Below are 14,799 nucleotides of genomic sequence, written 5' to 3'. Positions count from 1 at the left end.
TACCAGAAATCTGAGATACCACATATAAACCACACACAGCAAGCAGAGAGAGTAAACTAAAAGTGAAATGAGTCTTCAAACTCAAAATATCTCCTGCTCAGTTTCCTACTTTCAACAACTATTCTAGTCTTCCAATTTCAATAATCTTCCCAAGCACCAATATCTAGAGACAAAGTCCAGATGCATGAGCTTAAGAGGTACACTTCCCAAACAAACTACAGATTTTTGTTTTCAACAGTCACTGCTCCATGCCCAATAACATAATGTAGAATGCATTTTGTCCTTCTTCAACCTCCCCCCAAATCTTTAATACCAAAATCTCAATACCATTCAACAGTCCTGAAGTTCAAAGACTCTCAAGGAAACTGTGACCCATAATTAGTGTGGCCACATAAACTATAGCTTTGAGAATAGAAATATGACTGTGTGTACATACTTATGAAATTGTTAAAATATGAAAAAATTAAATCCAAAGCACATTAGTGGTTGTCAGTGTTATAAATTTAAGATGACTGCTTACGAAGTAGAAAGAAAAACTATCTAGCAATATGTTTTCGTGTACATCTACATTACTTTCATTTCTCTACATGTACATATTCCAAAGTTTCTGCATAGATTGGGACATAACTAAAACCCTGAAGGTGTAATAGATATTGTTTTCAGTAGCTATTGTTATTTTCAGCAATAACAGTTTCGAAATAAAAAATGACAGCATTCATAGAAGAATATTGAAAGAATTAAAAAGCAATAGTAACACAGTCTTGCCTTAAGAATAAACATCATTTTCAGAAGGATAAGAAAAATAGAAACAATTTCAACTCAGATCAATTTACTGTCATCCATTTCAGGCCCAGGAACATTAGCAGTGTCCACGAAACAGAAGAAAGCAGCCTGTGATCACTGAGTGCAGGCAGCACAGCAGATTGCTTCAGTACAGTTCCAGCATGACATCAACGCATGGCTCTTCATCACTAGTATTGAATTTGTTTCATACTGAAAAAGTCATCCGTGAGATCCTCAATCACACTGACTCAGAAAAACAGGGTAAACAGAATTTTAACTAAAATAACATATTATCCTAAATTGTCTGCCTTTGACATCACTAAGAACACAGGAAAGCAGAAAGGAAATGAGATGTGCTAGAGATATGAGCAAGTAATACAGTGTGATTTATTTTGAAAATAAAGAGACTTACACTGAACAACAGCGTATTTGTAACAGATTTACTTAATATAAGGGGAATTCATAAGACAAAACTAAAAAATTTAATGAAATATCAAAAAGCTACAAAATTAGATTTAAATTTGCATTTTTGTGATGAAAGGTTGAAAGGTCAGAACAAGAACACAGTTCACAAATTAAATAAAAACAAAATTAATTTTTCTGGATGTGTTTGTATTTTAAATTAATGGAAGAAAAGTATTAGCTGCTATCAAAATCTCCTGTATACTTACCATTTTAGAATTGCTCATGGAAGTCTTTAAACTCATAAAGTTCATATCAACATTACAATTTCTGTATTCGCATTTATCTTATAATTCAGAAGGATAAATACAGTGTGAGCAGCAGCATTTTCCTGTTCAAGATAATGTTTTGTCTCAGAAACAGATGAAAGAGGAAGGAAATTCATAGTGTTTCATCATTGCAATGCAAACCCTACCTATGACACATTCCATGTCCGTAACACTTGCGCTGGAGTTGGGGAAAGGGTGAGTGGTACTTGGGTATTTACTGGTAAGCCAATCTAATGAAAAAAAAAATCCCCGGAATTAATGAGAGAACATGAATCAAAAAAAAAAAAAGATGGAAAAGCAATTGCAGATGCCATACTAGCAGTAATCTCTTATTCTTTTTTTATCTAAACACACACATAAGCTTGCATACACACATACATAATAAATACACACATATATTGTATACACACACATACGCACACACATAAATACAAAAATCTCAATATGTGATATTCACAAGTATAGGGATCTGGATTTCCTATACCAATTGAAAGGCTCTTAGAAGTTGATAGATGCTGACAATGGTAAAAATAATTTTCTTTGGAGCTGTTAATTTTTGAAAGTTACCCATTTCCAGTGAATGGTCCCATATCTATTACCACATGGTGACCACTAAATGGCCTCATGATATTATTCATAATAATAAATTCAAAAAGAGGATACGAGTTGCAGGGAGATAGACTACCCCAGAGTGAACAAGTAAACTGTACTGTTGTGTATAATGACCACACTACATTGTATGCATGGTTCAAAAGACATACTTCCTTTTGCTTGACCTCAATGTTAATATTCCCAAAGCTTTCAATTTGTGCCCAGAACTAGAGGATCAATTTTTCGAAGACTTGAGACTGTGGACTATGTTTCATATTTATTATATGCTGTTTTGTTGCTCAAAATATAACATATTTAAAAAATATTCTATTATGGAATAAGAAACTGTTAATTCTCTTCTATTATTTTGCTTTATGCTTTATGGTAGAGAACAGGTCTGTAGTTTTAAGTCCTTTTTCAAACTGTGAGTACAAAGAAGGTGACCATATGTGTATAAAGAAGTAAACAATTTTATGAATGACAATTCATAATTATCTAAAAATGACATTGTCTGAAAAAAATAAATGCTTCTTAGCATTCATTTTTCTCTGTTTTGTGAATCATGATTTACTAAAGATTTGCTTGTAAGTCACACAGACAAATAGATAATGTTTATTCCTCATTTTGTACTATTCTAAGAACTTCACATATATTAGGTGACATGTCAGTATAATCTTGGAAGTAGGGTATATTTTATCAGTAATTTCACAATATCAAGGGTACTTATCAAAACTAGATCTGCTTTCTCCACAATGTTCTTTCTCTGTCTTTCTAAAATTTGTATTGATTCTTTGTGGATTTCACATCATGAATTCTGATCCCACTTATTTCTCCGTGCCCTCGATTCTACCCTCTGCCCTTGCAACCTCCTCCCCTCCAAAACAATATTTAAAAGAAAAACTCAAATAACAAATCAAAACAAACTTTAAAAATGTCAGCATGGCAGCTATAGCATGGTCCAGTGAGTCTCAGAGTATATCCTTTAGTCTATGTGTCTTTTCTTTATGTATAAATGTTAATTCCAATGAATCATTGGTCGGATTCAAGGATTCTGTCTTCTGATTCACCCTTGATACTGGGTCCTCACTGGGACTCCTCTTGATACTTGTGTCATGGAGATACTGTAGTTTTTGATTTCTTTGTTCTTCCCCTTCACATGCTCCAGCAATTCATAGATGAGACAGGTGTTGGAGTGGGCTACTTCATAGTCCTGGTTCTGAACCTGTATGGTAGCTGGGCTGGTCAGCCTGCCAGGTTTTTGTCAAATCTTCAGTGCTGCCTCAGCTTGCTCACCCAATGCAGTAGACTGCAAGGAACAGGGCGAGTTGTGCTCTCACACCCATGGGTCTAGCTCACCCATTCTCACACCACCAGGACCAGTTTTGTCCAGGCAAAGGGAAGGGCCTGCTCCTCAGATTGCTGCACTTGGTGAGGGGCAGGGCCAGTTCTTGCGTCCTCATGTCTTACACTTGACATCCTATGGCATACCAGGGAGGGAGCAGGAGCAGCTCCAGGGTGCATCCCAGGTAATATGCTATGCTCCCCTTCCTATGTGCTCCAGCTGCTGGAAGGCAGTGTCAGCTATCTCACTAGTAGCAGTTGGTAAAGGGTAAAGCAGGGAGGACATATTTTCTTCCCCCATGCTACTTCACTATAGACAAGAGGGGGCAAGTCATTTCTCTTGCTTTCATCCCCCGAGGCTAGCTCACCTGCACCCTGTCAACACCTCTACTCTTCTACCAAGGGAAGTCCCTACCCTTCTCACTAGAAAGGTTCGGTTGATGGGGCTGCAGAGCTAGTTTTTCCCTAGTTCTGCAGTGAATGAGGGGCAGGGGAAACTCTGTGCAGCCTTTTTGTCACTGCTTTCAGTAGTAACGGGATCCATCCACGGACATCAATACAGCCTGTAGCTGTAGCAGGGACACGGACACAGATCTGGCTTCTGGCAGCAACTCAAACCCAGAGAACATTATGGCCCTGGGTGGTAATACAGACTATTCAGATCTACATCAATCTAAGGGAGAGGCTCAACCCTTAGACACTAACGTGGCCCTAAGAGATGACCCAGGCACCTGATGTCTGCGAAACTTAGTGGTGATACAGGACATCAATACAGACCTCAAGTTGTAACTGAATGATGGATCTTGACATTGTCCTTGTCAGCAGCCCGGCTCAGATGTCACCATTGTCCTGGTTGGTTATGCAGGTCACTTAGATCAGAAAGGATGCATCGGCAAAATGGCCTTTGAGCCTGGACGTGACAACATAGACCCATATGTGGGCCAAGATTCCAGACATTTGAACTGCCGTTAATGGCAACAGCAGCTTCAGACACAGCTCAGGTCCTATCTGCAGCAGGTCTACAGACCCAGACATGGCCCCAGGTTTAGTTCAGGCCCTTACAATGTCCCAGTCTCTGGTGGCAGCACATGTTACTCTGTCCATATGGGTCTTGCAGCAAAATGGCACCAAAAAAGGCACAGGTGGAGACTCTGGTGTAGTCTTTGTTGACAACATGGGTCAAATACAGTACGGACTCAGACTGTGGTAGACCATGAACACAGATATGGTTCTTGGTAACAGCCGGAGCCCAGATAACATCATGACCCTTGATGGTATTGCAGATCACTCAGATCATTATAGCTAAAGTGGCAACATGACCTTCAAATGCCAACATTTCCACATATGGCAGAATATAACCCAGTGATCCTCTCAGGCTTCGATTTATACAGGAGCCATGGACATCAACACAGACCCTGGCTGAGGATCCAGGGCTACCGATCCAGACATGGCTGCTAAGGACTGATGAAGCCAATGTACTGGGTGGCAGCATGGGTCACCCAGATTTGTATGGCCTGGGGAGCAGCTTGATCTTCTAAGACCAACATGGCCTCACAAGTAGTGGCACAGACTCAGAGCATCCACAGTGCCCTTGGTGGTAACAGTAGTAAAGGGCATCAACACAGACCTCAACATCTACATCAGGGTCACCGAACACCAAGTCATGGCCCTTGAAAGCAGCCGATGCCCAGATATTGCGATGGCCCTGGGCGGTTCGTGCGGTGGGTGGAATTCTTCCTTCCCTAAGACTAGAGATGTGGGGCATTATTGTGCTTGTCCTCTCAATGAGTCAGCCAGACCTCATTTCCATTTTCTTACAAAAAGTCAGTAGCCACCATTGTTAATTTGTAAAAGCCCAAAAGATGTCTCAAGCATGTGAGCTTTTAATGTGATATGTTTTTTCCCTAATAGATTTATGCATTTGATCTCTAGATAATCAGCTGTTAGAGGAGTTGGGAAGCCTTTAGAAAACAGTGCATCACTGGAAGAGAATGGCTGGTATGGGAAGGCTATGATGTTTTATAGCCTGGTCCCAATCTCTGCTCCTTCTCAGCATACTTTGTCTCCCCCACCAAAGAGATGTCTGCCACCCTGAATCCCCCTCCATGATGGTCCACAGATCCTAAAACTATAAGCAAACAAACCCTTCCACTTTGCTGTTGCTCCCTGTCTACTATTTAGTCGCAACAATAAGAAAAAGAGCAAATAAGAAAAAGAACAAAAAAGAAAATTTGTGCACCAGGTGCACAAATCTCTTCAGGATGAGGGTGTCCTATGGATGAGAATTGATCCCCCAAAATTGTTTTCACAGCACTAAAACTGACACACCCTGAAAACCAGTCAGGAATTGAGTTTTTTAAAGGGGCTACCCTGGAACAGAGGAGTGAAATGCTCATATTGCTGATAGCATAGCCTAACATGAATTCAATATACACACATCTAAATCTGAGAACAAGGGATGTCTACAGTCATAGCTCCTTAAATCATTTTATTTGCTGAACTAATTGCTACTTTAAAGGTTAATGACCCAACAAGTCTTAGTTTTGATGTTCAAACATTTTATTTCTTAAGTATAAGCCTCTAGTTTTTTTTTTTAAATATGATCAGTAGTTAAACTAATCTAATTTCACTTTCACAAAGTCATTTAGATGTTAAAACTCCCCGACGATGGCTAGGGAGATGTCTCAGTGGGAAAAGGTTCTTTACCAAGAAAGCAGACCTAATTTAGTCTTCACATTGACATGGTGGAAGGAAAACCAGATTCCTGCAAGATGGTCTGACACAGGAAAAAGACACACACAGACACACACACACGCACACACACACAGACACACAGACACACACACACACTCGCATGCACAAATGTGAAAGTATATTAAAAATATTTGAATTGATAGTATTTTCATTTCCCTTCTGTTGTTTGGGAGATATATTAGTAGAGTATAAATACATTTTGATAATTCGTGGAAGGAATTAATAGCTAATAATTGTGAATACATTCACAGATCATTTTCCTTCTTCAACTCAATCCTCTGGTTAACTTCTCCCTGACAGGGATTTTCTCCATAATTTTGTGCTTTATTTTATCTAAACAGAATTTATAGCTCTCAGTATACTCTAATCTTTGTGAAACATTCAAATCTATATTTAATACACAAGGATTACTATTTTAATAGAGCTGTTAAAAAATGTAATCTACAAGGTATAGCTTTTGATTGTATTTTTCATACACTGCTGTGGGCTATAATGGGACAGTTCTATGATATGCTTAGTTTCTTAATTTACCTTTTAACAGACAAAGCTGTAAAGATGTTATTACTTTCATCTTCCAGAAATTAATTTTTCTAGAAAATTTTGTCTGTTTATTTATAATTAGTTGAAATGAATCAAAACAGCCTTATTCTATGCTGTGAGTCATCTGTTCTTTTAACAGAATTATTTCACACTCCATAGCTTTACTTCCTATTCTCCCTATTTTCTTTTAGAAAAAAAACAGCAGGCTATGTTAGAATATATTTTAGTAAATATGTTTCAAAATCTTTTTTCCTTTGGTTTTTCAGGAGTATACATCATTAGATTTATAGAAGGTATTACTTTTAGACAAGGGATACAAAGTTTGGGGGGGCAGAGTTCTGATTACCTAGCATAAGCAGAGCTCTGGGTTAATATCCAGAACTTCAGAAACAGAAAGAGCAGTGCATGTAAGCACCTAGGAAGTGGTGAGTGCTTTTGCTGAAAACTGGAAGATCCATGAGAGTCTGATAAATTTCTATTCAATTTTGTGGAAAACGGACATAGATAAAAGTTCTTGACAACATTGTTGATAAACTAATATCAGACAAAATTTATTTGTAGACTCTAAATTTTCACTCTGATATTGCTTATGGTTACCATGCTAGTATTTCATACTAATATAAAGTAAACAAAAGACTATATGATGGCTGAGATTTGTCTTCCTATAAGTTAAAAATATTTACAAAGATAAAAGTTGCATTTCTGGTATGGAAGTCTTTACACAAATGTGTACTGCAGAAATTAGTAGCAAACCATATTGATTTTAATAAACCCAGAGATTTTTGTGTCAGAAAGCTTCATATCGTAAGTACCACATTAATGTATCACCAGAAGAAAAAAATTGTTTGATGTAATTAAATGTTCACGTTTCTTATTATTGAAGCTTTGTACAAAAAAACCTACAAATCTTGAGGAATTCACCCAACACTAGCCTGCAGCTCCCTCTCATACACTCATGAGTGTGTGTGTGTGTGTGTATGTGTATGTATGTGTGTGACATAAACACACATACAAACACTCAATATTTCCACAAAATTCATGTATGCAGATGAATTTACACACCTAATAGTGATTTTATTTGAATTAGCCATGGGATAATATCATAAGGCAATGATTATTTTTTAGTGGAGATATGTATTTATATATATGTACAGAGGATATATTCCTTGGGCATGATTTTGTACCCCTAATTAACACATTACAATATTTGCACTAACCTGGGAATTGTAAACCATCATTAACTGGCATAAAGTTAGGAAAGTGGTTCATATTCAAATTCAGAATAAAAGCCTAGAAACAGAACAAAATGTAACCAATTTTTTATTAGTATGTATCCTATTACTATTATCTTTTTCCAAGTATACTTGATGAATAAACTAACAATGTGAGATATGCATCAGGCACTGAAACCTATGGAGTAAAAGGGAAGAAGGGGTTACACAGCTTGATAGATACATTTCATAAACATTAGGAATTTATATTCATTCTTGCACAGTCTTAGAACATGCTTATTTCTAGTGATAAACTTGGGTAGGTGTGGCAAACTTGAAAGGGTAGAGAGTGACTGACCATAGCTTTGATTAAAAAGAATTGTATTTTCCCATTTCTTTGCCTACCTTAAATTGAAAATATGTTTGAATACAAATTCCTTTTCTTTAGAGTTTCATCAAACATAGGCTTTTCAAAAGCAGTACTTTGTATGCTGGCAGAGACTGAACAAATGAAATTGCTATATAATAGCAGTACGAATAGACTTAGAAATCTCGAATAAAATAGATTATACTCTAATCAGATCACCATTATTTTAAATGAAAATATAATCTATCCTAGTGATAACATCTTTCCTTAAAATATGTAGCTATAATTAAATTCTGTGTTAGTACAAGGATTCCCTCCACTCTGAACTTATTGTGGAAAGAAAGGGGTTATAAAGTTCCTCATTTTATGAAGAAAAACAAATAAATAAAAGATTATAAAGATATGAGTAAAAGTGTAGGATAAAGTCAGGGTTTCTATGTTTTATTTTAGACCATGGAAAATAGGATTTCAATATATAATCATGAACCAACATTTTACCATGAAAATTAATTACATCTCTCATGGACTTTCTGTGGCTCACAATACAGTCTTGTTTCACATTAGTTTTTCTATCCATCGATATGATCCAGATGAATATGAAGTAAACTGCAGAGTTAAGATAGCAAACATTTTACTGGAAACCAAGTACTGCCACTTTTGATCATATTCCAATATACATTAAACTGATTATCTTATTTGAAGTTGAAAGAGGACCACTATATTCCTTTGTATCTTTTTCCATTCAAACTCTTTTATGATATCCAGTATGTTTACCATGTTTCTTTAAGGTTTTTTTAAAAGAAGATATTGATTTAATGTATTTAATGTCGTTAGAATAGATTTTAAAATTTATTTCATATTGGCATCTCACAATAATTAAGGATAATTGAATCTTAGATAAAATGGATTATAGATAAAAAGTCAATTGATCTAAGCACATTGAATTGTAGCTGAAGAAAAGGAGAAGCAGAATATAGTCAGGCTGGAAGAGTCAATAAGACACCATGTAGCTTCCAGAGGAGAAGGATATAACAATAATGACTCTTGCCAGTCCACCCCAGGCCTCCACCAAGGTTGACTCTGACACTCACGCTTTCGTTTTCCCATAGAACAATTGGCAGTCCAGTATGGTCTCAACCCACACTTTGATCAACTTTGCTGGAAGCACACCTGGTTGTGTACAATGCGAGCCACGAGCTGGAACCTTGCCAGTAAAGTACAAGCCTCATGGTGAAATATCAAATAATGGAAATTGTTTAATTTAAGTTATAAGAGCTAGTCAATGAGAAATCTGAGCTCATAGGTGAAGCAGTGTTGTAAAAATACAGTTTCTGTGTGATTATTTCAAGTCTGGGTGCCTGGTGAACAAAAAAGCAGCCTCTACCTACACTTACTATTATTTTTTGGCTCCTCTATTCTTCTTCTGTAATTTTCTTCATTTTCCCTTCCAATTAACACCCCAAATTTCCCCCTTCAGATCATTTCCACTCTGTTATCCCCTTCTCTATTGCTCTTACATACCTGTAATCATCCCTATATACTCTGATGTTTTCTGCTGTTACTTCAAGATATGTGTACATATCTAATGATGTGGAGACTTGAGCCTTAAATGTAAGAGAGCATGAGTAAATTTTCTTTTGGGATCTGAGATACTTTATTCAATATGATCATTTCTAATTCCCTAGATTATCCTGCAAAGTTCATAATTTTATCTTTGTTTGCAGCTCAATAATATTTCAATACATATATAGATCACATTTTCACTATCCATTTGTTATCCAAATGACATTTAGGTTGTTTTCATTTCTTAGTTATTATCAATACAGTGAATATGGCTCAGCAAATATTTGTGGAGTAGGATGTGAGTGATTTGAGCTTAAAAAGTGACATAGATGATTCATATAGTAAACTGACTTATAGACATTTGAAGATTCTCCATGCTGGTGTACAGAGTGCCTGGACTAGCTTGCAATTCCACCACCAGTAGATAATTGTTTCATTTCTCAACACAACTACTCCAGCACTTGTTCTTGATTATTCATAGGTGTTTGGCATTCAGAATTAGGATAGATAAAATTCCAAAGTTATTTTGATTTCCATTTTTCTGTATGCTAGGGAAGATAAATATTCTTGAATTTTTTTATTAATTTTTTCCTTCATTTGAGAATGTTCTGTTCTGGCCCAAGACATTATCATAGTTATTATAAATTATTATAAATGGTTCACATGGTAAATTTTGAATCTGTGATTTTGAGTTTTTTTTCATATTCTGCATATTAATCATTTGTCAGATGTGTAGCTGCCAAAAGATTTATCCTTTTCTGTGTGGTTCCTCAGTCAATGTTTTGTCATTTGACTATACTACTGAGATTTGGGTAGTAGAAGCAATTCCCAAAGATATGAAGTGACATCAAAATACCAAATATTTTAGTTGTGGTAGACTACGCCATCTGAGAAGTGATTGTAGACAATACATTCCTAAAATTAATGTTTCCTTTGGGAATGACAAGAATGGAAGATCTCAAATTTCTGGATTATATAGAAGATGCAGCAAAGGCTGACACTGGACCAATGAATGTAGATCAATAAGATACAAACAAGACAAACCACTAACATTGGAAAACTTCTTGGGGAGCCCCTCACAGGTCCACTGGTCAAACATGATCTACTCATTCACAGTCACTGTGGAGAACGTGCCTCCCCTGGAATATTAGAAAATCTATTGTCTGTTCTAAAAAACAATACTGCTCTGAGTGATAGAATAAACATGGAGATCAATCAAAAATTTTAATAGAAATTATGGAACACACATTTTAGAAGATTTCTTTTTATAGTTACAATATTTTTATTGCTTTATAAATAATACCATTCAATCTTTTCACCTCCTCCCCTCCACCCATTTCTCTCTCACTTCCCACTCCTCCTCAACCTCCAATCCTAAGAGGTCTCAGGGTTTCCTGCCCTGAGGAAAGTCCAAGGGCCTCCCCACTCCATCCAGGTCTAGGAAGGTGAGCATCCAAACAGACTAGGCTCCCACAAGGCCATTCCATGCAGTAGAATCAAAACCCGCTGCCATTGTCCTTGGCTTCTCAGTCAGCCCTCATTGTCAGCCACAATCAGAGAGTCCGGTTTGATCAAATGCTACTTCAATCCCAGTCCAGCTGGCCTTGGTGAGCTCCCATTAGATCAGTCACACTGTCTCAGTGGGTGGACAAACCCCTCATGGTCCTGACTTCCTTGCTCATCTTCTCACTTCTTCTGCTCTTCAACTGGACCTTCGGGGCTCAGACCCTTGTTCTGATGAGGGTCTCTGTCTCTATCTCCATCTGTTGCCAGACAAAAATTCTGTGGTGATATTAGACACAATCATCAGTGTGATAGTTGGGCAAGGCCAGTTCAGGCACCCTCTGTTCTGCTGCCCAAGTTCCTAGCTGGCAACATCCCCGTGGACACCTTGGATTCCCTCTAGGGCCAAGTCTCTTGCTAACCCTAAAATGGCTCCCTTAATGTAGATATCTTATTCCCTACTCCTATATCAGCCTCCCTCCACCTCCACCCTCTCACTCCCCTAAGCACTCTCAAGTCTTTCCTTTCTCCCTTCTCTCTCCCTGTCTCCCCTTCTCCCAACTCCACCCCCACACCTACCCCCACCTCCACCCTCATGCTTCTAACTTTTCCCCGGCAATCTTGTTTGCTTCCAGTTTCAAGGAGGACCTATATATGTTTTTCTTTGGGTTCACCTTGTTATTTGGCTTCTCTACGCTTGCAAACTATAGGCTTAATGTCCTTTGTTTATGGTTAGAGTCCACTAATGAGTGAGTACATACCATATTCATCTTTTGGGGCCTGGGTTATCTCACTCAGGATAGTGTTTTCTATTTCCATCCATTTGCATGCAAAATTCAAGATGTTACTATTTTTATCGCTGAGTAGTACTCTAATGTGTATATATTCCACACTTTCTTTATCCATTCTTCCATTGAGGGGCATCTAGGTTGTTTCCAGGTTTTGGCTATTACAAATAATGCTACTATGAACATAGTTGAACAAATGCTTTTATAGTATGATAGGGTATCTCTGGGATATATTCCCAAGAGTGGAATTGCTGGATCCTGAGGTAGATCGATTTCCAATTACTTGAGAAACTGCCACACTGATTTCCAAAGTGGTTGCACACGTTTGCATTCCCACTAGCAATGGATGAGTGTTCCCCTTACTCCATGTGCTCTCCAGCATAGGCTATCACTGGTGTTTTTGATTTTAGCCATTCTGACAGGTGTAAGATGGTATCCCAAAGTTGTTTTGATTCTCATTTCCCTGATTGCTAAGTAAGTTGAACATGACCTCAAGTGTCTCTTGGCCATATGAACTTCTTCTGTTGAGAATTCTCTGTTCAGTTCAGTACCTCATTTTTAATTGGGTTAATTAGAATTTTAAAGTCTAGTTTCTTGAGTTCTTTATATATTTTGAAGATCAGACATTTGTCTGATCCAGGGATGGTGAAGACATTCTCCCATTCAGTAGGATGACTTTTGTCTTTTCTGTCCTTTACTTTGCAGAAGCTTCTCAGTTTCAGGATGTCCCATTTATTCAATGTTGCTCTTATTGGCTATGCTACTGGGGTTATACGTAGGAAGTGGTCTTCTGTGCCCATGTATTGCAGACTACTCCCCACTTTCTGATGTGGGAATGATTTCTTATTAATAAAGAAACTGCCTAGGCCCATTTCATAGGCCAACCCTTAGGTAGGCGGAGAAAACAGAACAGGATGCTGGGAGAAAGAAGCTGAGTCAGTGAGTCGCCATGGTTCCCCACTCCAGACAGATGCAGGTTAAGATCATTCCTGGTAAGCCGGCTCGTGGACTACACGGAATAATAGAAATGGGTTAGATCAATATGTAAGAGCTAGCCAATAAGTGGCTAAAACTAATGGGTCAGGCAGTGATTAAAAGAATACAGTTTCCGTGTAATTATTTCGGGGCATAAACTAAGCTAGCCATGTGGGCGGCCGGGTGTAGGGGAAGCAGCACAGCCGCTCCGTGTAATTATTTCGGGGCATAAACTAAGCTAGCCATGTGGGCGGCAGGGTCCTGGGGATGCAGCCCCGCCGCTCTTAGTTACAACAACTTTCTCTTCTTCCAGGTTCAGTGTGGTCAGATTTATATTGAGGTCTTTAATCCATTTGAACTTGAGTTTTGTGCATGGTGATAGATATGGATCTATTGTCATTCTTCTACATGTTGACATCCAGTTATGCCAGCACCATTTGTTAAAGATGCTTTTTTTCTTCCGTTGTATACTTTTAACTCCTTTATCAAAAATCAGGTCTTCATAGGTTTGTGGTTAATATCCAGGTCTTCTATTCGATTCCATTGGTCGACTTCTCTGTTTTTATACCAATACCTCTGTTTTCATTACTGTAGCTCTGTAATAGAGTTTGAAGTCAGTGATGGTAATGCCTCCGGAAGTTCCTTTATTGTATAAGAAGGTTTTGGCTTTCCTGTTTTTTTTGTTTTTCCATATAAAGTTGATTATTGTTCTCTCAAAGTCTGTGAAGAATTTTGTTGGGATTTTGATGGGGATTGCATTGAATTTATAGATTGCCTTTGGTAGAATTGCCATTTTTGCTATGTTGATCCTACCCATCCAAGAGCATGGGAGATCCTTCCATTTTCTGGTGTCCTCTTCAATTTTTTTCTTCAAAGACTTAAAGTTCTTGCCAAATAGATCTTTCACTTCCTTGGTTACAGTTACCCCAAGATACTTTATGCCATTTGTGGTTATCATGAAATGTGAAGTTTCTTTGATTTCCCTCTGTGCTTCTTTTTCCTTTGTGTATAGGAGAGTTGCTGATTTTTTGAGTTGATCTTGTAACCTGCCACATCACTAAAGGTGTTAATCAGTTGTAGGAGTTTTTTGGTAGAGTTTTTGGGATCGCTTATGTACATTATCATATCATCTGCAAATAACGAAAGTTTGACTTCTGTCCGATTTTAATCTCCTTGATCTCCTTATGTTGTATTATTGCTATTGGTAGAACTTCAAGCAATATGTTGAAGAGATATGATGAGAGTGGACAGCCTTGTCTTGGTCCTGATTTTAGTGGAATGTTTTTGAATTTCTCTCCATTTAATTTGATATTAGTTGTTGGCTTGCTGTATATTGCTTTTATTATACTTAGATATGATCATTGTATCCCTAACCTCTCCAAGACCTTTATCATAAAGGGTGTTGAATTTTGTCAAATGCTTTTTCAGCATATACGAAATTATTTTTTTCTTTCAGTTTATTTATATGATGGATTACATTGATAGATTTTTGTATGTTGAACCAGCCCTGCATCTCTGGAATGAAGCTTACTTGATTGTAATGGATAATTTTTTTGATGTGTTCTTGGATTTGGTTTGCCAGCATTTTATTGAGAATTTTTGCATCAGTGTTCATGAGCGAGATTGGTCTGTAATTCTCTTTCTTGCTTGAG

The sequence above is a fragment of the Microtus ochrogaster genome, unplaced genomic scaffold (assembly GCF_000317375.1).
Source record: "Microtus ochrogaster isolate Prairie Vole_2 unplaced genomic scaffold, MicOch1.0 UNK6, whole genome shotgun sequence".
NCBI classification, from domain to species: domain Eukaryota; kingdom Metazoa; phylum Chordata; class Mammalia; order Rodentia; family Cricetidae; genus Microtus; species Microtus ochrogaster.
The sequence above is the reverse complement of the archived record's forward strand: the minus strand, read 5'-3'. Positions refer to the sequence as shown.